The sequence below is a fragment of the Python bivittatus genome, unplaced genomic scaffold (assembly GCF_059951505.1).
Source record: "Python bivittatus isolate LINGU-HERP-01145 unplaced genomic scaffold, Pbiv_v1 ctg000980_np1212, whole genome shotgun sequence".
Lineage (NCBI taxonomy): Eukaryota > Metazoa > Chordata > Lepidosauria > Squamata > Pythonidae > Python > Python bivittatus.
Window position 1 is genome coordinate 31391562 of NW_028277125.1, and position 27380 is coordinate 31418941.

General features: G+C 37.2%; 1 protein-coding gene across 8 annotated transcripts in view; it reads left to right on the forward strand.

The window, feature by feature from the left end:
* The window catches only part of EPHA4 (EPH receptor A4), a 389379-nt gene that overhangs the window by 95166 nt on the left and 266833 nt on the right, over positions 1-27380 (forward strand). The window contains exon 1 of one of the 8 annotated variants that reach the window (XM_088132610.1): positions 25464-27285. The exons of the other annotated variants lie outside the window; for them this stretch is intronic. The gene's annotated coding sequence lies outside the window, so the exon portion shown is untranslated. Of the gene's footprint in view, positions 1-25463; positions 27286-27380 lie in introns of those variants that run through there. 8 annotated transcript variants of the gene reach the window in all.

Below are 27380 nucleotides of genomic sequence, written 5' to 3' on the forward strand. Positions count from 1 at the left end.
TAGGTTTTGTCTAGCACAGTGGCTTTGACACTCACCAGACCCTGCCTGACCTCTTTCCAGTTGATGTACAGTCTCTGGGTGTTGGATTTGGGTGAAAACCTTCATACATTGTGAGATGCTTCTGGGTCTTCAAATCAGCAGTCTCCATGTCCTCTTTTGGCCAGCTCACTATACTGGCAGGATATGTGATGACTGGCAAGGCATATGTGTTGATGGCTGGATCTTATTCTTCCCATTGAGCTGGCTCTTCAGGACCTGTCTTATCCTTTGGTGATACTTGGATGTTGCTGTCTTCCTTGCCTCCTCATCGTGGTTCTCATGTGACTGTACAGGTCCTTGTAGCTGGTCTCTATGTTTGCTGTTTGGCCCACTGGTAGTTCCACTCCATCAGTCTTAACTATCTTCCTTCTCTTTACTACCATCTGGCCACACTTCTCCAGCACGAATGACATCCCAATGTCCTCGCTGTAGATCCCTGTCAGATGGATCAGTGAGTCGATGTCTCGTTCACTCTTAGCATACAGCTTGATGTCATCCATGTAGAGGAGGTGGCTGATATAATATATACTTGTACCGTATATATTATTTATACAACCATAGGAAACAAAATATCAGTCTTTCTGGTTTGCTTGTATAACTTATGCTCAGATATCAAATCCCAAGAAGGAATGCTCTGCTACACTGGAATCCTGCCTGAAAAAAGAAGGTAAGAATCTAAGAATAACTTACACTTCCTGATTGGAATAGCCACTGTTGAATTGTCTGAAGATTTATTAGGCTGACTTTATGAATCTGACAAAAATTATTAACCCATAAATTATTCCCAGGACTAATTTGCTAAGCAAGAGGAAACTGCAAGGCCTCAGGGCATCTACAAAAGATCTCATTCCTAAAGCAATCAAGCCATAACATCATAGTCTGACTTGGCAGGTGCAGTTACACTATTGAATATATAAGGATAAAGCTGTCTCTTTTTCTCCCATGAGACAATAGCCCATGGGAGCAGCTCTTTCACGATGTCTTATCATGGGATTGTATTGAAGCTCTTTCACGATGTCTTATCATGGGATTGTATTGAAATGTGGCAAGTCAGAAAGATTGCAGATTGCTGGGTAGAGGACTATTTGCAGTTTTGCTACCTCATTAGGAAATTAATGCAAAAACCATCACTCCATTAGAGTTGTGCTATCTGCCCCAAATCCAACCTTTTTGTCAGGGAGAAGTCTTATGAGTAGGGAATCATCTAGAGAAGATCCTAGATGAAGCACATTATTTAGAACTCTTCCAGTCAGGATTCAGAACCAGACCTGGGATAGAAGCAGAATTGGTGGATGATTTTTGTCCTATCAGTTGGGATTTGTGGAGGAGGTACAATCAAGCCCACTGTTGCTCCAATGCTGCGTGCCACAAAGCTCAATCCTTTGTCTCATGGTATTGTACATGTCTATGAAACAACTGGGAAAGGTCATCTACTGATCTGAGATCCCAGCCCAGTTAGAGATGCCATGCAAGTCTTGAGCCAGCATCTGGAGGCTGTGAGGTACTAGATGGAAAGAAGCATTAAATCCTAGCAATATGGAGCTGCTGTTTTTTTGTAAGTACCTAAGCTTTCCAGAAACATTGTTTCCAGTGCTAGTTCTAGATAAGGTTACATTCCTCTGAAGGAGCAGATTTGTGATCTGGAGTTTGCCCAGCACTCATGGATCCTGCTTGAACAGTAGGCAGAGGCTGTTGCCAGGGACCATTTGCCTAGCTGTGGCTGGTGTATCTGTTACAACCCTATCTGGCCTGGAAAGCTTGGCAACAGTGACTCATAGCCTTATCACCATATGTCTTGACAGCTGTAAGATACTCTGTTGGGCTGCCTTTGAGGTTGTCTCAGAAGCTACACGTACTACAGAATGTGTTGGCTAGATTGCTGGTGAGTGAAGCCAGCTGTTGCAGTACAAAAACATTGATTTCATGGTCACTGCAGTAATTGTCAAGAACTTATGGCTTAATTCAAAGGGCTGATTATTACCTGTAAAGTCCTAAATGACAGGGTATTGGTTTATATTATATGAAATGATTCTGTTTGTCCTGTAAGATTATTTAGAGAAGGCACACTTAAGGTTCATCCCCATGAGAGGTCAGAGGGACTTGAAGGCAGACCTTCTCCATCGTTGCCCCATCATTGTGGAGTATGGTGTACTGCAGCTGTGTGCTCTTGGTACTGAAGGTTCCTTTGAGATAGCATTAGACGGTTAAGTCTGTTGGGCAGTATAGACATTTTGTAAAATCGATCAATCAATAAAATGATATATCAGTGAAGTAGTATTTGTGCAAGAAATAAAGTTCTGGATAATGGAAAGAATCTCTGTGTTGAGCGGTCTTTAAAGACAACCCAGAGGCTTTAGCCAATGGTAATTTCAGCTCCCAGACTGTTTAAGGTGCTAGACAATATTTCACCAGTTTTGGATCATCTGCATTAGGCTCCCATACATTTCAGGGCTTACTTTAAACTTTAGAGCCCTTTAGGGGAAGCACTAAGCCTTATAAAAATGTATTAGGCATAATTTCACCAGAAGAATCTCAATAAAGAGTTTGGGAAAGCTGTATCTCTTGAATCTCTCCCCCCCACCCGCCCCAGATTGACCTCAAAGGCTGGGTGCAGGGCCCTGAACTGTAACCTGATCATCACAAAGAATTTACAGATTATGTGAACAGAATATAAAATCTTGACCTTATATTTCAGTTTCCTGGGTTTTTGAAGTATGAATGGGAGGGTAGTATTATTGAACTTGGATGCTTTTTGTAATAGCAGTGTTTTAGCAATAGTGTGAATAAAGTTGTTACACATTATTATGAGCCACAAGAAACTGTAGAAAGAGTACCTGCATTGGGGAAACAATTATGCACATTCTTTAGCTTCTGCCAAAACATTCAAACAGAGAAGGAGTGTAAATTGAGATCTTGCCCTTCTCTGAAAAATTCTCCCTGTCTGTTCTACAAATGTAAAACGACAAAGTGACCTATTGCAGGATAAATATTGTAAGAGGTCTGAATAGTTGTGTTGGCTTGCACCTGTCATTTTCATTCTGTTTTCCATTCTAGGGCAGAACTAATCTCAAACATGCAAAAAGACAGAAAATTTAGCACAAGTACCTTTTAGATCAGATTCAACATATTTAGCAGCTATCCTGCTTAATACAAACTTCTAGTGGATTTCTGCAAATTACCTCCTTTTGTTTGAAATCCCTTATTTAGTAGAATGGGGTGAAGCTTTTTTGTTTTCTGCCTTCTTTCTCAACTATTTAATGACAGCTTGAAATATATAAAGTCCTCTAACATACAGCCCAATCTGTCACTCAGAGTCAGAAGAATAAAAAGAGGAATTCATGCAGAACCTCACAATTTTTATGCGGTATCTTTTTGAACACCTTCACCTTTAATAACATAAGAGTGGTTCTTCTGATTAGACCAAGATTCCTCTTAGTCCAGCATTTTGTTTCTCACTGTGGACAACCAGATGTCTCTGGGTGCTTCAAGCAGGAGGTGGAATACCCTTCTCCTGCCATTATTCCCCTGCAATTCAGATTTGGAAGCATGATGCCCTAACCCTGGATCAGGGACAAAAGAACTCATTCAGTTTTTCTGTAATCTTCTTATTCTGTCTGAGCAGCCTTTTCACTCCCTTGAAGTGGGTCTAACAGCCCAACTACTTCCATGGCTGGTTTTCCACCTTAAATATACTAAAAGAGGTTCTTATTGCTCCCCATAGTATTTTTTTTGCTACATGCTCTTAAGATCCTTTCTTTGTATTCCTTATTATCACTTTTTTTTCTGGCAGAGTTTGTAGACTTTTGTTTTCATGAGCACAGCAGACTTTCCATTTCCTGAAGGAGTCCTTCTTCATTTTTATGTTTGTGGCCAGATATTACCACCCAGGGTGATTCTATGGAGGAATATAATGCTTTCCAGTATGTTAGATTTTATACACTCCTTGATATAAAAAGTAACTCCTCTCCCAGTGTACTCTTTCCTGCCCTTGTTATAGATTTGTATTCAGGAATGAATATATTCCATTGATTCTTTCTATTCCACAGGTTTCTGTTATACTCACTATTAGTGGCACCTGGGCAATCACTGCTTTCACAGAATGATCAAAGCAATGTCATGTGTGCAAGCTCCATTCCTCTGGGGCACGCACGCAACACTACAATGCATGTAGAAAAGGGGTGGGGCTTGCATTGCAATGCCACTGTTTTTGTCTCACCCTCTTGTCCCCTTGCAGATGCTGCAGAGTACTATATCTATGTTCAGATTGCAAGCAAGTACTCTTGGTTCAATGACTTCTAGCACTGGTGTAGTAAACTTATGTACTGTGGGATTTTTCAGAAAAATTGATATGGGCATCCTTCACAATCTTTTTTGTTTTTTTAACCTTCTGACTGTCATGTCTGGCTATTAATCCATTTCCAGCAGTGGCTCTTATAGTGTTTTCTGAAACACCTACATTCTTCTGAACCAAAGGCTGCCCAGAACCTGTCAGCTTTCTCCCAGGGATCAATTTAAAAGCTGCTGTGCCACTTTTTATGTGCCAGCAACCTGATTCCATTTTGGTTCAATGATTGTCATGGCTCATTCTGTGCAGACAAATGTAATCTGTATTTTGACACTGATGCTATATGTGTCACATGTAAAAATATTTGGAGCAAGGACATGTGCCTGGACTTCACATTTTTGCATCCCAGAAGCACCCAGTTATTGTTATAGCTCATTCTGTGCAGATAGATGTAATCTGTGATTTGAAGTAAGAAATAAAAAGATCCATGAGGATTCATGCATTGCAGAGATCCATGATTTTCTGTATCACAACAGCACCAAGTATTAGATCCTTGACTGTTATGGTTTATTCAGTGAAGATGGATCTGATATTCATTTGATGGTTTCAGATGGTTCCCATATAAAAATAATGAGGATCAGTATGAGATAATGAGGATCCATATAACATTCCTCCAAATTTAAGTAACCTATTTTCTCGCTCTCACAAAATCCATGCAAACTTCATTCCTTCACATTTTTCATTTTCATTCATTCATCAGATATAAAACTGAAGAATAGTCTTGCTGGATCAAGCCAAGGACTCTCTTAGTCCAGCATTTTGTTTATCAGTAGCAAAAAAATGTCCTTGAGGTCTAAGCTGGCAGAAGATGGAGACATATCCCTCTCCATCCTTTGTTCCCCTGCAGCTGATAGTTGAGGATGGGCTCCAAACACAGAGATAACATTTAGTCTTCAGGATGGACAGCCCACACTAGACCTGTCCTCCACAAATTTATTCAATCCTTTTTAAAAGCCAACTAAGTTTACGACCATTACCACATATTGTGGTAATGAATTTCACAGGTTTATTTGGTGCGCTCTATTTCTCCTTCCAATCAGCTTCTCTTGATGACCTAGTGTTTTGAGAGAGGGAGAAACATATTTACTGTACCACAAATATACATACAATCTTGCATAGACATGAAAGAGCATGCACATCCAAATACAATAGCAGTAAGTAGAAAAAAGAAAAAGAATATAGTTTGACAATAGTTTCATTGTGAATGTATATTGTGTAATCCTACACATATCTATTCAGAAGTAATTCTCATTTACTTCAGTGATATTTATGACTGTCCACCATGATCTCTCCTCACCTTGGATTTTTCCTGCCCAAATGAAGGATTTTCTATTTGCAGATTTGTGTCTATTGTTTCAGCTGAGGGCAAGTTTTGAAGTAGCTGTGCAAGGCTTCCAAAGGGAATTGTGGCTTCAACTGTTGAGGAAGGGTGATTTGCCAGTTCTAACATATTTTGTAAAGCACCCCTTTTGAATGCTGAGCATAGCCCTAATTCTTAATTAAACAAGTTCCCTTTCTTTCCTGCTATTTTTCCAACTCAGCTCAGATATAATTACTATGCACCCCCTACCTCAAACCCTATTTTGACCAGCAAACCTTCTACTTCCAACTATAAAATCCTCTCTCCTACCTGGTTGTATTCAGTGCTTTCAGAATCAGTTCAAATAAATTTGAGTAATCCAGAAGATCTGCTGCCTTTGGTGAGGAAAATAGTTTTAGCAGCAAGGAGGATGATTGGTGTGAAGAAAAGAATAGGAACAAAAGGAAAGGCGGGGCTGAAGAAAAGGAGGCAAGATTCAAAAGTGTTAGCAGGGGTGCAAAAGAGCAAAGAGGTAGAATAATTAGATTGATTAAGATTGAGGTGCAAGGAGATTGGAAGCTTGAAATTACAACGGGAAACAAACATGCACATTAGCAAAATCAGATGAGAAATAAGGACATTTTAGCTGTAAAAGGGGAACAAATGGAAGAACTGCCTAAAGTGATAAAAACAAACTCTAATAAACCAAGTCAATGGCAGAGGAAGGCCATAAAGGAGACAAGGACTTTAAAGAGGACAAAATGGGGATGAAAACAACATGCAGGATAAAGGGGCAAGGAGACAACATTTAAAAGAAGAAACAGGAAACCGTAGAGGAAATTAAAGTTTAAAATAGGAGAGGGGAAAGACTGACTTGCATAAAAGAGGAACAGTAAGAGTGACTCCAAGACAGAATAAGAAAGGGCAAAAGCAGCAGCATGTACTGAAGAAGAGAAAGAGAGTGCACATATTTATATTTTTGTCTTTATCTCTATTGTTAGATATTAGTGATTATTAATTGAAGAAGTAGTGGTGAGGAGGGAAAGGCAGCCACACCAAACACAGTTTGCCATTTTCCCCATAACACCTGCCCTTTTGTTCCATCTGTAAATGTCCTTTGTGCATGTCACAGTAGTTCTGTATGTGCCCAGAAGTTGCAGTTGTCATGCCTGAGTTGGATTTTCTCTCTCTAGATCACTGATTCTCAACCAGTAGTAAACCTATGACAGGAGAGCTTAGAAGTACTCTAGGTAAGATACAGGCTAAATCATTGGAACTTTAATTAAGCCCTTAAAATTTATACCTGGTAAGTATAACAGCAGAATGCCAGTAATCCTATGAATTAGCTTCCTGGAAAAATTATGTTTTGTTTGTTTGTTTTTTTATCATAGTGTATTAGGGTTAAGTTTTTCAGTAGATGGTGATACCTATTTATATTTAAGATATAAAAAGTTGGCAACCACTGGCCTATTATAAATTAAAATGGAGGGATTCTGCTGTAATAAAGTGGATCCCTTGAATTAAAAAACAAAACTATTTTCATTTGGCTGGAAAAAACAGAGCAATTATGTTTCCCACAACAAAAACATCACTTTCCATTATTAAGTTACTTTTACCTGTTATATATCTTGCCCAGATGTTAAATAGTCTACACCAATTTGGTACGCTCCTGGTTGTTACTCTTTATTTCATGTGTATAAAAATATGATAGTGATAAAATGTATACTTTATTTTTATGAGCAATGGAATGCTCATTAAATGAACTGTAAAATGTTAAATCTCCATATTTATATAGTTATGGATAACTGTGCCCTTCCAATGAACAATACCATTCCAGAACCTTACTATGAATTGTCTTCCTAAAAATGTTTCCTGTCCATACCACAGGAATCATTTCTATCAGCACCAAGCCTAATGGCATTTTTCAGGTGGTTCATTTATCTCAAAGACAGAAGAATGTAATGCACAAAAAGATTGCTGTGATTAAACCAACAGAGTGGAGTCCAACTTGTCAGTACAGAGTTATAGTATGTTAAACATTTCTATGATCTAAACTCAGGGCCAGCTCCAGATTTATATGAACTGCCTTATCATGCTGTTAATGAGAGTTGTTGGCTTTTCTGTCTGCCCCTCCATCTTATTGAAGTCTGCTTTTGGTAGATATGCGGACCCTCCCCACAGATGACAAAAGGAAAGCAGATGAGATGGCTGTAGTTTATATGGAAAGGAAGTAGTACAGATAGTAGTAAGGTGATGGCAGTTGTTGACAATTTTGCCACCTGGTGCTGCCAATGTTTGATTATAATTGAACATCAAGTTCGTGTTGACTCCAAGCAGCCACATAGGCCAGTGTTGTCCAAACTTGGCCACTTTAAGATGAGTGGACTTCAACAATGCTGGCTGGGGAATTCTGAGAGTTGAAGTCCACTCATCTTAAAGTGGCCAAGTTTGGACAAGACTGACATAGGCAGACCTAACGCTTCAGGTCTTCCAACAGTGCACCCATTGTCTCTATAATCGAGTCCATCCACCTTGCTACTGCTTGACCACTTCTTCTCATTCCTTCCACTTTTTCCAGCATTATGGATTTCAAAAAGGAGCTGGGTCTTCACATAATGTATCCGAAGTATGATATTTTGAGCCTGCTCTTTGTGCCTTGAGTGAAAACTCTGGACTGATTTGCTCTGTGATACATTTGATTGTTTTCTTGGCCGTCTCAAGAATATTCTCTAACACCAAAGTCAATACCCTTTTTGTCTTGCTTCTTCAAGGACCAACTTAAGCTAAAAACACATAGAATACTTATATGTGTATTCAATCTTTCTATTTTCGCAATCTAATCAAAACGTTTTGCAATCAGTTCAACACATTTACTCAACCTAAGCCACAGTGTTTTCCTATATTGTTAGAAGCAGCTTTCCTTTAATCCTTGTTTTTCCAGTCTCTTTCACTTTTTTATTAATCATTTGTAATTACTGTAACTCACTCTAGTACAGGCTTGTTTGGGCAGCATTGTTTACATGCCTTTTTAAAGGATGCTTTCCATAAAGTATGTTGTGATTGATTCATCCTTTTAATAAAATGTGACATTGTGTAGCTTTTATGTTTGTCCCTAGGATGCTCTGGATGTTGCTCCTGACTTATTTCCCCTTTTCTCCCTCCAGCTAAGTGGTAATCTGCCATTTCAGCGAGACAGCAGAAAGTATTCTGCTGGAGTCACAAATCCAATTGTCTAGAATTCCTTTTTGCGACATGGCACTTCCACAGCCCACACCTCTTGCCATTTGCAAGCCATCCTAGTGTGGGTGGGGTGGGTGGCTTTTTAACCTTTATCTTGTTTGTGGAGCATTACTATGTGTTGACCTAGAAGGGTGTTTATATTTTAATTTCCATGCTGGGAGTCTTTTTATTGCCCAATCCTTTAAGAGCTGTGAGTAAATAAGGTCTTAGTTATAAACAGGGTCTTTGGAAAAGAAGTAAAGGTCAAGGATGTGAATATAATATGAAATTATATTCTGAAAATGTAGACCCTACCAATGTCCAAAGAACTTTAGACATGTTATATGTCAGCAGAAACTAAGAATATTATTTTTCTGCAATAGAAAAACTCGAATGTACCTGATTTAAACCCCTGGATGGGAACTGATAACATTTGCACATACCCTATATACAAATTGACTTTTTATTGTGGAAAGTCTGTTTAGTATAATTCCATGTAGTCAAGATTTAACTTGTTGTTTAATCTTGAGCTCCATTTATATAGTTATATATAGCTTTCTTTTTTCTATTTGTTTTTGCCTTAGTTTTGTTTTTGCTATTTGTTTCTTGTATTTTTATTTAGTTTGATATTTGAGTATTGCATTTTCTTTTGTTATAGATTAAAACAATTTTTTTTAAAAAAAATAGAAAGTATTCTAATATTCTTATATTTCAACAGCATTCATTGGTGCAGCTAAACAGTATTATACTCTGGACTGAAACCTCCAACCCCAAAACAATTTGGCACTTGTAAAATGTGCTACTAATTATACTAATGATTTATTTTAGATTAATATCACCCTTTCCCCCGATGGAATCTAACTGTGCATCATTTGAGCTCCCTATTTTGGAGGTTCCTCCTGATTATTCTTCTAGGGTTGGGGATTTGATTTCTACCATGACTGTGCCCTGATATTGTCAATGCTGCTGCACGGCAAGGACCCTACCTGGTGCAGGTAGTTCTTCTTATTTCAATTGCTGGTATATTTATACTCCCACCCCAACTTGGTCTTCATTGCCTCCTTTCTTGTCCAGATTATCCCCTTTCTAAGGCAGCTTCTAGTTTTATCTTTGTCACCATACCAGACTTGGTTGCTGCTCCCCATAACCTTATTGATTGTCACACATGGCAGCCCACACATCTCTTTGGAACCAAGAATTCATCAAGTATCATTTTTGTTGCCAGATATGCAAGTTCTTCTACAGATCTGAAAGGTGTTCTTGCAAATATGATACTCAAGGAGCAAGCAACACTTAAAGCTTCAGGCAACAAGATAGCACAATCATTAGATAAATCAATGGGGATATGATTTACAGTGGTATGTGAGGTATGAATGGCTAATAGTTATTTATTTATTTATTTATTTTATTTATCTCTGCCCATCTCCCCCTAATGGGGGACTCTGGGTGGCTCACAAAACCTCTGTCTTGAATTATGATGAGGGCATTTATTTCCATGGCTACAACATTTGCAGGTGCCAGAAGCTGTTTCCCAAACCCCCTGGAAGTGCAGAGTGCCTTCTGAAAGGGCTCTTTTGGTTACTGTACCTAGAGAGATCTCCTCCTAATAGCAGATGACCTGGGTGTCTTCAGAGTAGGCTAAGAGCAGCCCTATCATCCTATGTAGTGACTATGCTTGACAGGTTTGCCACCAATCTTTATCCCATACCACACTTCAGTGCTGCCGTCGCATCTCTCAGCAGTGAGAGCACTTCACACCTATTCTGAGGGAATAGTTGGACCAAGTACTAAGAGTTCATCTATGAAGACTCCAGGGACTTGATTGCCAGCTTGCCCTGTATCTCTGCAAAGATCTACCACAACCTGTACCATGAAGGCAACAACATCAGCTCCATTGATTCTGCCTTAAATTGGTCATACAATGGCACCAATGTGCTGTTTATTGAACTTCTACAGTTCTACTTCACCATTCATAATGACTGCAAGGGTGGGAATGTTAGTGTCCACACAAGCATCTTATGGATAGTGCCCTGTCTGACTCTTATATGGCTTTTGCTGCAGCCATAAATGGTCTGGCTGGGCCACTTCACAATCTGGTGAATCAGACAGTGATGGTCTGATGGAGAAATTTGCAGAAGGAACTAGATGTATCTGATAAAAACCTGATGGAATTCATCTCAACAACTCTGAATTCAGGCAGAGTGGTTCCTGGCTACGTACATACCATACTGAGGAAGATAGATCCCCACCCCACCTGCCATAGTGAATTCAAGCATCTTCCCAAATATCACATCTTGAAGCTAATAGCCCAGCTATAGAAGATTGTACCTAATGTTCTTTTGGAGGAGGGAAAGAACACTGTTTCTTTCTGTACAGGGAACTCTTCTCAATATGAGCAGGTGACCTAGTCTAGGGAGAGTGTTGCTTTCTAGGTCAGGTTCTTCTTTATTGTCCTGAATTGTAGATCATGAACAAAGGATGCATCCACAATCATGACATAATATATATTGTTTCCTGCCTCAAAATTTTCTTTAAAAAAACAACAACAAATTGAGCATTACAATTATACAGATAAAAACTATTACAAGCTACAAAAAGGAAAAAAAGAAAAGAAAAGAAAAGATAGGGAATGCAGAGAAAAAAGAAAAATAAAAAAAATAGAAAAGAAGGAAAAAAATAAAAATATAGCAAAGAAAGAAAAAAATATATAAAGAAGTAACTTCCCCCTTAATCACAAGAATAAACAATTTTAACAACTTCTTAAAATACAAGAAAAAATCTCTTCATCCCATATCCCATCTCTTATCTATAAACAAATCCTTAAACCTCGTCATTCAGTCCTGGTCAGCAAAAGTCCATTAAGGGTTACCAGAAATGGCAAAATCTATTTTAATCTTGATCAAATAAACCAACTTTATATTCCTTCCTTTTGCTTTTAACAATCTTGATCTTTAATCCCTTCAAATAATATTCAAGAGCTTGATTTCTTTTCTTTTTTCCTTTGCCCCTTCTCACCAAGCCTTTCAAAACTTTAACAGGGCTCCTTTGTAAATCCAATATATGAAAATTATCCAAATCACTCTTCTGGTTGCTATTTGTATGTCCCTTAATTATTAAAACATCAACCAGTTTAATTTGTATATCCAGTATATCATCTTTTTCCAGATTATTCTTGTAGCCTGTCTTTTTTAAATCCATGTTCAAATCTATTTCAGTCTTGTCTGGTAGAATTTGTTCCTTTTCCATAACATCATTTACATACAGTCAATCTATGATGGCAGACATTCTTAAAATTAACTTCTGAATCCATTGTTCACAAATATCCTTTAATACGTCCACTGTATTTTGTTCCATTCTGTGTTAGCAAGTCAAATTTAAATGGTTTTCTCCCTTAATTGTAATCTTTAATTCCTTCTGGCTCCCTCTAGTGTACAACCTTCAAAGTCCTATCCTATCTTTTTTTTCCCCCAGAAGTCAAAACAACAGGCATTTCCCATGGGAAGGATTCTTTTAATTAATTTCAAAATCTTATCTCAAATCTATATGGACCCATAGTCCATTTATAACTTTCCAAAAACAACACTCTAATCACTCTTTTGCCATTAATCCCAAAAATTTCTAAGTCCTTAAATTCATACTTAAAAACTTCTTCCATTAAGGACTGAAGGAAACTCACCCAGTGAATACCATCAAACTTTTCATTCTGAAGATTCTGAGGATGTGAAAAAGAGTAAAAAAGTAATTCCAAAAGTGATTAAGAAATGAGGCTCAGCCGAGCTTTGTGTCCTTAGAAGCTACATTATGACTATGAGCATAGTTGGAATCTCTCAACTGCCAGCTGCTCAGCTCACCAGCTGACCACAAAAACCTCAGTTCCTGCCATCTACTAATGAGGAACATCTGTCCAGAGTGCAAGTGGGTGATCTCACAATCTCTCCTTTTTCCAGAGAGACTGTGCTGGCCAGAATTCACCATCTGGCCACCAATCTCCACCACAATGCTGTCCCCACTCCTTCGGGGATGTCTAGGTTGCCATGTCCTCACCAGAAGTGACCTCTCAAAATCTTCAACTGATTGCATGATAGTTCTTGAACATAGGCTAGACCTCCTCAGCTTGAATTCCTCTATGGATGTGGATTTCAATTTCCAGAATGTTCGGGAAGGACTATGTTAGCTGGGAAACTGAAATCAACAGACAATCACCTATATAGGAAGTCCACAACAGTTGGTTTAACAATTGCTTTTATATATCTATATCTATCAATATGTGTATTTTTTTCTTTCACATTATGTATTTTTTAATTCAAACACTTTCTAAAATTCAAATAGTTACAGCAATGAGCTGCAAGCAACTTCTGAAAGATCATTCTTTCATCTCTTAGTAGGGTGTTCTTTTTATATACTAAGAGATGTTTGCTTTGAGCACAATTTGATCTTGCTTATAAAGCTTTTTTAAAGAAAAACAGGAAGAAATCTGATGATTCAGATTGTTTTGATGTTCCATTCTGTGTTATCCTTTGAAAATTGCTTTTTAGCTAGTTTTAGAATGAATGAATACACTCTTTTCAAAGAAACTGATAACTTGACTCACACTATTTGTAGAACATGAAGGAGATTGGTTGTGGGTTGCTGACTAGTTTAATAAGTTAAACTTGAGTCAGTGCATTTTTCTTTCAGGGAGGAAAGAGCACAAATGGCCCACGACAGTATGCTGTCTGAGCTGACAGACAAGATTGTGCCCCCCTTTCCCCCAGTCCACATAGGAAAGATTGGCAGTTTAATCTTATTTTTACACAGATGACAGGACAACTTCGTTCACTGTACCTGTCTCATACCGGTTTAAATTCTCAAGGCAACCTACGCTATACAAGAAATTCTGTTCACTCCTTTCACTTCAGCAACTGCTCTGGCTAATGGTAGGGCTGGCCCTGGGCAGCAGAGGTAGAAATGAGCAGTTAGTTCAAAATCTGGGCTCAGATTTATGCTCTATACTCTGGGCAGGCTGGCAAATTTTGATAAAGCAGATTGTGATATATTTTTAAGTTATCAATCGTCTGAGTGATGTTTTATACATAGGCACCATTCCTTAGGCCATTACAATTAATTGTATTATGTTAGTCAAGTTAAGGCCATGAGCACAGATGTGTCTGTGCCTCTTGGTTCTTGCGAAGCTCCCTATCTTAATGCTTTAAAAGATTATTTTAATTAAAAAAGTAAATAGGAAGCAAGCATGCTGTATGCTAAACCATCAACCACTAATATCATCTTGACATGTTTCATATAGGCATTGTTAAAAATAAAAATGATGGATAGCTGTAGCCTAATGCTTTGCTTGGAAGTATAGCCAGTTGCCCAGGAAAACAAAACAAAACAAAACATATCCCCCAAAGGTACTAAGGATGGTAAAGAACATATGGGCAGGAGGCAAAGGACAGGAGTCAAAGAACAACTCATCAGGTTGCCTTCAGAAAAAGGAGTATTTTGTGACTTGCTGTATGTTGTTATGCTAGGCATTTGGTGAACAGCTGGCCCCTCAGGGCAACCATTCTGGGGAAGCATGCCGACATGTTCCGAAAATTTGAAATATGCTCAGTAGCCAGAAAATATAGCTTACACGGCCCAAGCTTAATCAACCCTACTATCCAGCTTTATCTTCCTAAAACACATCCTAGCAGATATTTCATGGCCACCGAAGCAATGAGGGATGGCTGTAGCCAAGCAATTTGTTTGCCACATGCCCAGAAAGAATGACAAAAGGTAAAATAGGGGTAAAGAGGATCCTGGCAACCATGATGGACATTTTATAAATAAGCAGCTGCTCCCCGTGTTACAGGGCAAGCATGACCACATACTTTCAAAATTCCAGATTTCTGAACCCACCAGAAATTAGCTACTATAGACTCAGGTAAATACAGTGTTCTGATTGGGTTGAAACCATGCAAGAGTTGGGGTAGGTTAAAACTTTCTTCTGCTCTTTTTAGCAAAATGTTCCCTCTGTGGGGTTTTAAAGAAGAAGACAGAAAGGCTGTATTACATTGCTCTCATGAAAGTAAAATGTCATATACTGCCTGAACTGATGACATCAACCCTGCACCTGTATTACTTATTTTATATCCTAATTTTTAATGGAATACTTTTATTAAGCAGAAATTGTATGTCATCTTAAATGTGATGTGTTCCACCTGCATGATTGTACAGAAATACATGATATGCTTAATTAATCTAATTAGTCTGTTCCCATACCAAAATCAAATTTACAGTCACACTCATTTCAAAAAGTAAAAATAAAATTAAAAAAAAACAACCCTACACACATCAGTTCTTACCACAGTCTGACATAGCTTGCTTCACATAAATTAAGATTTGTATGCAATATCACTACATTACTTTATCCTCTTTCATTTACAGTATATGGTTTCTATTGTTGATAGAAATGGATATACAGCTTTTTCTTTCACAATTCACAATAAATAAACAAAAGTCAATTCAAAGATAGGAAAATATAAAGAGAATTAATGTTATATGTTAAAAATTACAAAAATTCCTATTGGGTGCAAAGGAACTTGTTTTCTGGTAAGTATGTGTGCAATAGCAACCTTTTTTTCCAGAGGCTCAAAAACATGATTCATAAGTGAAATTAGTTTCGTTCTCCTGTCTTTAGAACAGCATGTGACTGAGAGTGACTATAGACTTATATTTTGAAATTGTAACATACTTTTCTCATCTAGCACTATGAATCAGGTACATTGTGAATGACATCACATGTAATCCTTGGTGCTCCCTGAGCTTTGATGTTTGATTGCAGACATTTCATTACCTGACTAGGTAACATCATCAGTGTTACTGAGTATAGGGTTTACTCCCTGTTTATATGCAGTATTTGCTCCCTGTCTATATGCAGCTTGCCCTGTCATATAGTGTTGGTGGGGGTGTGGTTTTCTCCTTGGTAGTGCCTTGATTAGGGTATTGTTTTCTGCTTGATTGTTTGTCTGGTGTTAACCCATGGTTATCTCAGTGTTGGCTGCTGCAGAGGATGTGATCTGCTCTTTTTGTTTCCTTCTTAGCTTTCTTATTGTCTCTTTTGAATGGTGTGTACATGTAGCTTATCCCTATGTGCCTATTGATGGCTGATGTGCCTGAGTGCCAAGCTTCCAGGAATTCCCTAGCATTTCTGAATTTACTTGGTCTAGGATGCTCACATCTACTTGGAAGCACCAACTGGGAAACTGCACCAGAAGGGAAAACTCCTTCAAAAATATGACAGCCTTAAAAGAGATAAATTCCTAAATGCAGTTCTTATTAAGATACAAATCTAGACATATGCAAACTAAGAAGGGGTAGATGTGTATGAAAACGAGTCCAAATAACTGTCTGAGTATAGCATCAGTCGGAGCCTGAGAAAGTTAATTATGCTTGGGTTCCATTTAAATCCATGCAAAATTTGGGGTGTGCACAAACAGGACTGTTCTAGAATTGCTACTTAGACTGAATATAATAGTTATGACAAGTTAAAAAAGATCTAGCAGAGATGGTTTGATACAGGCACAGATAAGCTGTCATAGCAACCAAATGGATTTTGTTAGGAATGCTTTTCAATTATTCATCTTCGTGTTGTTAATTTTATAATCATGTGAAATGTGCAAAAAGTTAGGAGCACAGAGTTCTCTATATAAAGAACTACCAAGAATTTGGTAGGAGTGTGTGTGAAATAAGATATATGTTTATTATTTGAAGGTTGGCACATTCCATTGTGTAAATGCTGCTTATGCAACAGATTGAGTGAACCCAAAAATAAGTTATTTGTATTGCAGTAGTTCGCTAAGATTCAATTTCAAAATTTGATCTTTACATGCTGGGGTATTAAAGAGGTATTCCTATCAATCATGAGTTCCTATCAAACAAGCTTAATTTCAAAGAACTACCAAGATTAATTAATCTCTGGAAGTTGACTCATTATTGCAAATCAAACATAAATGAGCAGAATGCCATATTTAAATTACATACATGCTAACTGTTAACTTTAAAAAAATTAAATGTAATGTTATTTACTTTGCTTGAGGTGAGGGGATAGCAAAACATTGTAGTTAACATTCCCCAGCAGGTGCCCTTTAGTTTTATTGGGACTCAACTCACAGAATTTGCAGAGTTGCACTCCTTTTGGAGATTCAACTTTTGCAGCATTGAATCATTGAAACTTTCATCCTATTAACTCCTAGGGCATTAAGAATACATAGCAAGTAAGGGACACTCTGTTCTTCTCTTTTTCTGTTCTGTTTTTCTCTGACTGGAAGACTTTTAGGTTCTTCTCAACTTGATTCCTATAGGAAGATTAATTTTTATTACTTTTCTTCCTTCTCCAACCCACCACCATGATGACAGAAAATACAGGGATGCTAGCTTCATGTCACAGAATATACCTTCTTTACTCTGTGGCACAATGGGAGTGAAAATTTGGAATTTGAAGAAGCAGGATAAAAAGAATATTGAAGCTTTTGAACTTTGTTGCTGGAGAAGATTCCTAAGAATACCATGGATTACCAGGATAACAAACAAATGGATCTTTGAACAAATCAATTCAGGGTTCTCACTCAAGGTAGAAATTATATTTTGGACATTAAAGATTCAGCTCTCTTGAGAAATGCATCATAGTGGGAAAGGTGGAAGGAAAGAGAAGTTGACAAGCAGAAGCAAGGTGGATGAACTTAATTTCAGAGACAATGGGTGCACTGTTGGAAGACCTGAAGGCCAGGCTGGTGATAGATCATCCTGGAGGTCTATCTATGTGGTTGCTAAGAGTTTACAATGACTTGATGGCAAATAATCAATAACTTCCTCAATAAACCCTTCTTGTCCTTTTCAGCATAAGTATCTGTTTCTAGATGCAGGTAGTACTCATTTAGTGACTGACTTGTTTAGCAACTATTTGCAGTTATGACAGTGATGAAAAAGTAACTTTATGAGCAGTCCTCACATTTATGACCTTCATAGGTCTGTAAAGCTGTAATGGTATGTGGGAATCACCTTGGGAGACAGGGCAAAGAGATGCAGCCAAGGGAACGGTCGGATAAAAGGTAAATTAGCCTGCAGCAGAAATGTGTGATGAGCAAGAGACTCAGAAGAGTCTCTCCCGCCCTAGTTTCCTGGGTTGTAAAGGAGTCAAAGGGAGATATATACTTTCAGACTTGCAAGATTCTGTTAATGTAACCTTATAGTAAAGTAGAATGAGCTCATCTGTCCGTGTTTCCTGTCTGGTCTACCTTACAAGGCTGACAAAAGAAAAGGAAAGCTGAAGTAACATCATAAGCATAGTCGTGGTTTCATTTAGTGACTGCTTAATGACCCAATTGTGTTCCCTAAATGAGGACTACCTAAAAATCTTAAAGGGGAAAGTCAAAGTGCTAGTTTTGCCTTACAATGCCGTTTATGGCTTGGCACCAGGTACTTGCAGGACTGCCTGCAACATCCAGATTTGAGGAGTTACCCCTGGGAAAGGTGCTGGTAGTGCCCCATTTTTGTGAAATGAGAGGGACTGAGCTAGAAGACATCATTTTTCAATCATATGTGCTATGCTTTGGACCAGCCTTTTTGTAGAAGTTAAGCTAGCCCCCTTGTTAATGACCTATGGAGCTAGCGAAGGTTGAATTTTTCCAGAGGGTATTTGAGGTGCAATAGTTCACTATCATTATTAGGCATGTTGTTAATTTTTCACTGTTACTCTTGATTCTAATTTTATTAACTGTTTTGTGTGGTGGTGTTATTAGGGTTGTACAATCGTTTTTTTTCCTAACATGTCTGTTTTTATTGCAATTGTTTTTGTTTATCATGCATGCTTTATAGTATTTTAAGTTGATGTAAACTGCCAGGAGTCTGAATGATTTGGCAGTGTACAAATTTAATTAACAACAGCAGCCTTGGTTCTATTTATACATGATTGCTTAGCTAAATATGGATCAGAATATGACATCTGCTTTATGGCATAAATTTGTATACACGAATGCTCCCCTAGGGCCATCACTGGTTTGCTTGCTTTTTCCCACTATTCAGTTCTTTATAATACATAACGTCATTATAGACAACTTAAAAAAAAAATCTGACAACATCAAGATTGTCTTCTTAATTGGGGTGACTATATAAAACTTGACACAAAATAGACTGAACTCTATGTACTATGCAGATTCTATGTGCTAGGCAAAATATAAATAAAATCACACTGAATAATTGATTCCTACATTCTAGGACAGTACTGTCAGAATTTATTCATTCAGATTTTTTTTTTCCCCCCACAGTGGTTTGTCTGCTGAAACTCTTCTGCTACAAGGCTGGTCATCTAGATGAACCAAAAACTAAGCAGTCAAGCACATGTGCAAAGCCAGATGAGATCTCCATCTGTGCCTTAATGATTGTTCCAGACTGAGGAACCAGGTCATATTCAACATCTCTATAGGACCAGATGGAACTTAATTAGCCCACCATATGACCATTTGACTTGTTTTGTGGTGGTTATAATTAGTGTTGTGCCAGATATTCTTTCTGAACTTTTTCCCAAACACTGTCATTCAATTTGATGGAGAAAAATTGCCTTTATTTTTTCCTTCCCCCACAGGAGAACATTTTGATAAAATGTTCATGGATTCTTACACTCACCTTTACTAAAGGTGATTAAGAGGTGTACAGGAGACTGCAGCCTCCCTGGTTTCCCATCCCTGAGTTAAATCCTTGAAAATTTTTAAAATCAGAGATCAGGATTTACAAACAAGACTGCTTTACAATGGAGACAGATGACTAGGGGGGAAATCCTATCACTACTTTCCATCATATGGCTATCTACAAGATTATACAACAAAGTGCAAATCTACTGTTTCCATTTCTGGTATGACACCTTATAGCACAGAGACTACAGAATCTGGATCCTACCATTTATGGGATCTAAGATGCCCGTGTCTTACACTCTTCACATGTTGCTATATGCACAGTAGAGGCCAGAAGGCAAGTTCTAGAGCACTTAATAGATTTAGACTCCCAGTTTCCAAATACATGACCTTTATCCTAAATATTCACAGTATATGGAACTAAATCAGAAATGGAGAAGCTCAGGGTGTATGTAAAATCTTGAATGTGGTTCCTAGATCCTTTCAATAGTTGTTACCAAACTGTAATTTTTAGAGAGATAGAAAAGGGAAAATATTAAATATGCAGTTGGGGAATAATAATTTAAGCATAAATTAAACCACAGGTTTTCCTTTGGCCCTACTCATTCTCTTTTCACAAGTACTCACTGCCAACCAGCACCTTCTTTCCCTGTTCCTTGTTTCAACCAACGTTGCAAATAAAAACTGATTTAAATTTTTAATGGATCTTTAAAATAATGGTAAAACAATCCAACAGACCAGAATACTTTTCTCCAACATGAACATGATCTCTTTTGCCCATGATTGGCTGTGTATGTTTTTGCTACAAATATGCTGCTGTGGGTGTTACAGAGCCACGAGTGTTTGAGTTAAATCCTCACCAAAGTGCTTTGTCCATTGCTATGATTTTACCTTGAGTCAAATCTAGTCTACAAAGGGCTAGATCAGTTACATTTTTTTTTACCCAGGTTTTCCATGTGTCCTGCACTGAACGTTTGATTCATGGGACCATGTTCTCCAGAGTAGTTTGAACAGCAAATGGAGCCATTGTACAAATGTGTCCAAACCATCTCAGCTGTCATTTTTGGATTTCATTGACTAGAGTTGGTTGGTTGCATTTCTTATGTAGTCCATCAAAGTGATGCCAAGGATTCTATGGAGATTACACATTTGGAAGTTTTCCAGTTTTGGGATTTCTTGTTCTAAAAACATCTGTGATTCAGTCCTATACTGCACTGGTAATATCCCTGTCTAACAAGAATGTTGGTCTATATGGTAATGTTAGGCTCCCACCATAACCACCAAATGAGTGAAACAAAAGATATAGTTATGGCACCAATTCAGTTTTTTACTTGGAAACCTTCTTTTCCTGTACTATACAACAAAAGTAGTTGAATTTTGGTACTTGTTCTAACTGTACTCCATTTGACTGATCTGTAGTGAAGACTGTAGTGAATGCTGAATTAAAGAAACAGAGAGCTACAGTTTGCAAGATTCCACCTAATAATTGTCTTATACAAGGAATGAAATTACAACAATTATAAAAGGATCTGCTGTTGAATAATATATTCAAAAATAATGTTAGATTCAAAGCACATATTTATAGCAATTAAATTGATCTAAACTATTTGATGGTATCAGAGTTAAATTCCAACTTTTTGTTTTGGTTATTGTGCATATTTATGCATTGTCCCAGTAGGATTTAATAATTACTAATTAATTATCTCCTAGGACTTAATGCAATAATAATAATTAGAAACTGGATTAACTGAAAGGGTCCAAATGGCTTTTTGATACAAATTTCACTGATTTGACTGACTTAAGACAAAGAAATATATTATACATTGTGCAGCAAAGGAATGCACTATTCTTTCAAGTTCCTTTGTCTACCTCTCAATCTGTCATGTGCTTGATAGCTTTGAGAGTATAAATGCTTATTGCTTACTTCTTATTGTAACACATTATCAATTAATTGCTCACAAATCTCTGCTCTTAGTCTGTGTGTAGGTTGTAAGGAGTGGTAAATCATTAACTTTCAATGACAGCCTCTTTGAATTACAATACCAGTCTTGTAAGGTATGAAATTTGCAAGTTTAATTAGCTGAAAACAACCGTTTTGTCTTTCCAAATCCTGCTGCTACAGCCAAGAACACCTCCTCAGCCCTTTGGCCTTCTTATAACCCTTTTCCCACCTATTTTTCATTCATAGGCTGTCAGCATATTGCCTAGAGAAATGTTTCTCACTGGACTCTTGTCTATGTTTTTTACTATCTTGCTTGTATACAGCTGGAATCCCAGGATGTAGGAGTGCCTGTAGGAAGAACAAAGTCTTTCCCTTTCCTAAATAATGAATAGCCTCAGATACTGAACTCAAAAAATGAAGAGCCAACTGTCAGGCATGTGCCTATTGACAAATATGCATTATTTATTTAAAAAGAACAAGAGAGATGTACTGAAACACAAGTGAAAAGATCAATTATACAACCAAGACAGCAGTCCTCTCCAACTGATGCCTTCCAGAATTACTGGACATCAACCCCATAATCAAACCACCAGCCACATAGGCTTGGATATTTGGGGAACTGAACTCCAAAACATCTAGATAATATGTTGAGGAAGGCTGATAAATGTTCTTTTAAGATGTTGTGGAAAAGAATGTTAATTTAAGTGCCATCTCCACTTTCTTCTCACTGCATCCTATACCAAGATAATTTTTTTCCTCTAAGTCAATAGCCTAGTAAACAGGACTTTGTAAGGAAACCCACAATACTGAAATCATTCCTGGAGTTAAATTTTAACAACGTAGTTTTAGTGGTTTGACTGACAAAGATCATCTATTCATTTCAAAGACTGAGCCATACTTTAGATAAACCCCAGGCAAATGTTCTCAGTGCTCCATAAAATAAGACCTCATAAGAATGTAAAAGTACAGATCCTTTCTTGTGCATGCCATAAATTCAATTACATATTCATTTGATTGTTTTGGGTTACATTGTGCCAAACAATTAGATAGAAAAACAAAAGTAAAGGTACATGCTACAGATTCCTAGATGATGGTCCACTTGCTGTGTAATATTATTATGCTTATAACTATCCTATTACGCCTTATTTGGACTGGATCTTTTTCTTGTATATAAGTTAAAATTACACAAGAATACATCTTTGTTTTCTCCTCCAACTGAAGAAATAGGGATAAATCCAAATAATTTGAATTGGGCCTCTTTGAATTCCAGAGACTATTATTATCCTTTTATTTCTTCTCAGATAAATGTGAATTTAAAATATGATGTTCCCTTCTCAAGGATCCTGTATTTTTTAAAATTTGATGATAGGGGACCTCATGGGATATGATCTTATTTAGTTGTCAATTAAATTTCTAAGCCACCTGACTGCAAAGACTCTGTGTGGCTTGACATATACAAAACAATAAAATCAACTTCCAGGGAAGACACTAATCCAAGGGTTGGGAAAAAGACCATATTTTAATTCCAGTAGGATGTGGATCATATGACTCTCAGGGGGAAGGGATGCTGCTCCATAAGACGGGTGCCATGACAGAGGAGACCCACTTTCTGGGTCTTTCTAGACATCATTGCTTAATCAACAGAACCTGGAATGAGCCAATTCTGTCAGGATGGGTAGACGTCATGGCATCTAAAGGCCAAATCAGACAAAGCAAACAAAACAAAATAATTATAATTATAATAATAAAAACACTCTTGTACTATTATCAACTCTATTGAATAAATACATGTATATTATATGTAAATTTAGTGAAGATTAGTATTTTATTTGTTCTTTCTGTTTGTTTGCTGCAACTCCTCCCTTTAGATTGTCCTATTCCTCAGGAAACTGTCCATAGACCAATCCCTAATGCTTCATAGAAGTTTCTTCCTATCTGAATTTGGCTGAAGTATCTCCAATTAATCCAACAGAAAGAGGCATGAATGTATTATCTAATGAGAGAATGTTTTTTTGCCCTAAATAGTTATCAATGAATACTGCTGGTGGTAGATCATCTTTTTTTTTTTTTTTTTGGTGCCTTCAAATCTGTGTTGATTCCTGGCGACTGCCTGGACTAGTTCCTGCAGTTTTCTTGATTTGGCATTGCCTACTTCTGAGAGAGTGTGACTGGTCCAAAGTCACCCAGCTGGTTTCATGCCTCAGGCGTGACTAGAGCTCATGGTCTCCCAGTTTCTAGCCTGGTGCCTTCACCACTATACCAAACTGACTCTCAGTAGATCATCTTACAGAGACTGCTATGAATGAACAAGAGATGCATATGGCTGCAGACACTGAAGATTGGCTGCTGCTTGGGAAAGGATGTTTATATTGAATACAACTGGTTTGTAATTCCTACAGTAAGCAGTCTTCTTACTCTTTTATTTCATTACTATAATAGTGTGTAATTACTATTCCATGTCCCCACTTTACCTCCACCCAATTTTTGTCATCTCCTTTCTGATCCCTTCCCTTCCCAGTGCAGTTACCTCTTCCATTTATCCCATTTCCAGCCTGTTTTCTTCCTTCTTTTTGCTGCTTCTACTGGAAGGAGGGAGATGAATGAGTTTGTATGTGACAGAGAAACACACATGGTATATGCAGATAGGAATTAATTGTGTAAACAGGTACTTCATTTTCATTAGTTGTTAATTAAATGAATATACACTTTCTTAAAAAAAGAGATCTGATTCTGCCCATTGTTAAGCTTATCTTATAATAGGTGTGTATATATTTCATCCTATCTTTCTCTCTTTCTCTCCACACACACATAGACAAACATATATATACACATATAAATGTGTATATATCCCTTATACACATTTACAGTGAGAAATCTCTAGCACTGGTTTCACTGGGATTTGGCAGCCCTAGGGCCACCACATCTTGATAATCACAAGATGGCTGCAAAATCATACATTGACTCTTTGTTGCCATGTAGTGGTTGTCCCCATTTTTGCAGCCCAAAAATGGTAGCTGTGTGAGTGGATGGGGGCACTGAGCAACATACAGGATATTTATCCATGTTTATTGAATTATATTTATTTATGTATTTATGTATTTATTTATTTTCCCTGTCTACTCTTCTGGTTGGTAGTTGTCTTAAATTCAGAGTAGGGATCCTTCATGATAAATGTGGTTTACCACATTTTATTACACTTAATTAATTTTAATTGCAATTAACAGAGTATTTTATATTTCCTTTCACACATTTCCTAGTATATGTGAATATATGAATTATATTAAAATAAATTTTAAGGAAAGATGCTAATATTTTGAATAATTTTAATTGTCATGGTAGGTTGCTTATTTCTTTTTACTTTTGCCAGGATTTGTAACAGTATTCCTTTTCACAAGTCATATAGCGTTTATGAACAAGGAAGATTTATGACACTTAATCTATCATTTATATACATTTTAAAATATACATAGCTGCTGAACAATCCTTTTTACATTTTTTTGTCATTATAAACTTGTCATTGCTCAAGTTTCCATCTTGAAGATAAGAAAATATACAAAACAAGTCTGATTGATAGCAAGGGATGGAGTGGTTTCTTAACTCAAAATATCTTAAGAACAATACATTGCTATTGACACCAGGCATAATTTCTGCCTCACCTGTATGTTCAGTACATAGTAACAAACAGTGGTATATATTGTGTAAAAAGCAATAATGGAATTGTAAGATCTAATGAAACTATAAAACAATTTTAAAAGCTACAGAATATTTTATAGCCAGAATTATCAGCCTAAAACATAAATGAACAAGTTTAAACAGAGGTCCAAACAGAAGAAAAAGAAAGAGGCAAAGAAAATTTCACTACTATTAAGCAATTGAAAATTAGCATATTTAAATTCTCAAGTGCTCATATAATCCTATAGTTGCACAGATTGTGATCTTAATTATACTTGTATGTACCCATTTTGACACACTATACCTGTGGTGGATTCGTTTTCTAATTAGCATATTCTTATCATAATCCATTTTGCTGGAGAAGTTAATTATATCTCATATAGGAGCAAAAAGTAATATTTTAGGAAGTAACAGTGATTGTAAGAAGTGGGGAAGGGAAGGATTAACCATGAAGTCAAAAGTGAGTTACTGTTAACTAAAGCTAAAGTTGTACATGTAGTATGATATATTAGCTGAGCATGTTAGGCAGAAACATAGACAGTTGGACCATTTGTCCATTTACCTCAGTATTATCTATTCTATTCTATTCTATTCTATTCTATTCTATTCTATTCTATTCTATTCTATTCTATTCTATTCTGTTCTGTTCTGTTCTGTTCTGTTCTGTTCTGTTCTGTTCTGTTCTGTTCTATTCTACTGAGTTCAAGAAAATAATGACCCCTGAAGATTCTAGGAACCCTTCTTACCATGATCTTTTCTGCTGGTATGCTAAATGTTGTTTAAACTGGCATGAGCCATATTTTTTTTCCACAATGAAAAGATCCATTGGCACACAGAAATGCCACCAATTACTCATCTATATGGGCTTTGTGGAGCAAACTAAGGGTGCCCACTTCCATTTCTATTAACTTTCTATGCATTAAAGGTTAAAGGAAATTTTGAGAAAGGAGATGTTTGGGAAAAATAGTACAGAGGTTAGAGTATTAATATTTTCAAAATGTGACATAGGTCTCTCTCAAAGTGGTCAGCCATCTTTTCGGGTGGCAGGCACCATCACATGATTTTGTCTGATGTTGTGGGTATCAAAAGGAAAGATAATTTTAAAAATTAAAAATGGCACAATCTCACGTGATCTCAGATACTGTATTTTAAAAGGATAATTTCATTAAAAATAAAAAGCTAATCCGCGGTAAGATATGCAAAATGATGCCGCTTCAAAGCACATCAACCTCAATCTCAACCTCAAAATGGCCATGTCTAAACTTTAAGAGCATGAATGATTCTGAATGTGAAACAGAACTTGGTTATTTGAGCAGTGTCGTTTTGAGCTTTCTCACCGTTCTGTGCACCATGATTGGACTCTTAGTCTGTGATATGATTGGATTGCTCCTTTTTTCAGAGCTTTCCTAGATGAGTCATAAAGCTGGGCAAAGCTTTGGATTCCAAAGGAAAAAGATGTGTAAAGTGCATGTGTGACTATAGTATGTGCAGCTGCATCAGTCATGTCCCTGTTGGTTTGCGATGACATGAAAATGGAATGTTGAAATGGTAGAAGCAATTTAGCACTGGACCAAGAAGAAGACTACTCACAGCCATGTACCTCTGACCCTGTTTTTAAAAGTACTTTTTTTTTTAATTGATTGATTATGTGCCATCAAGTCGATCCTTGGTGACCACATAGATAGATTTTCTCCATGATGATCTGTTTCTAACCTGGTCTTTCAGGTCTTCCAACCATGCACTGATTGCCACTGTAACTGAGTCCATCCACCTTGCTGCTGGTCATTCTCTTCTCTTTTCTTTCACCTCCCAGCACTGCAGATTTCTCTTCACATAATGTCTCCAACAATCCTTTTGTTTGTTTTCTTGGCTATCCATGGTGTTCTCAAGAGTCTTCTCTAACACCAAAGTTCAAAAGTGTCAATACTCTTCCTATCCTGCTTCTCCAAACTTTCACTTCCATAGAGTGTCACAGGGAATACCATTGCTTGCACTATTCTGATCTTTGCAGGTATAGACATATCATGGCATCTGAATATCTTTTCCTTCCTTTTTTTTCACAGTGCTCATTGACTTTTATTACTGGGGCTTGCAGATATTTTGCATTTTCAGCTATCAGGTTAGTGTCATCTGCATAAAGCAGGTTACTGATGTTTCTTCCTCCAGTTTTAAAACCATGCTTATCTTCTTCCAACTTTCCTTAATATATATTCT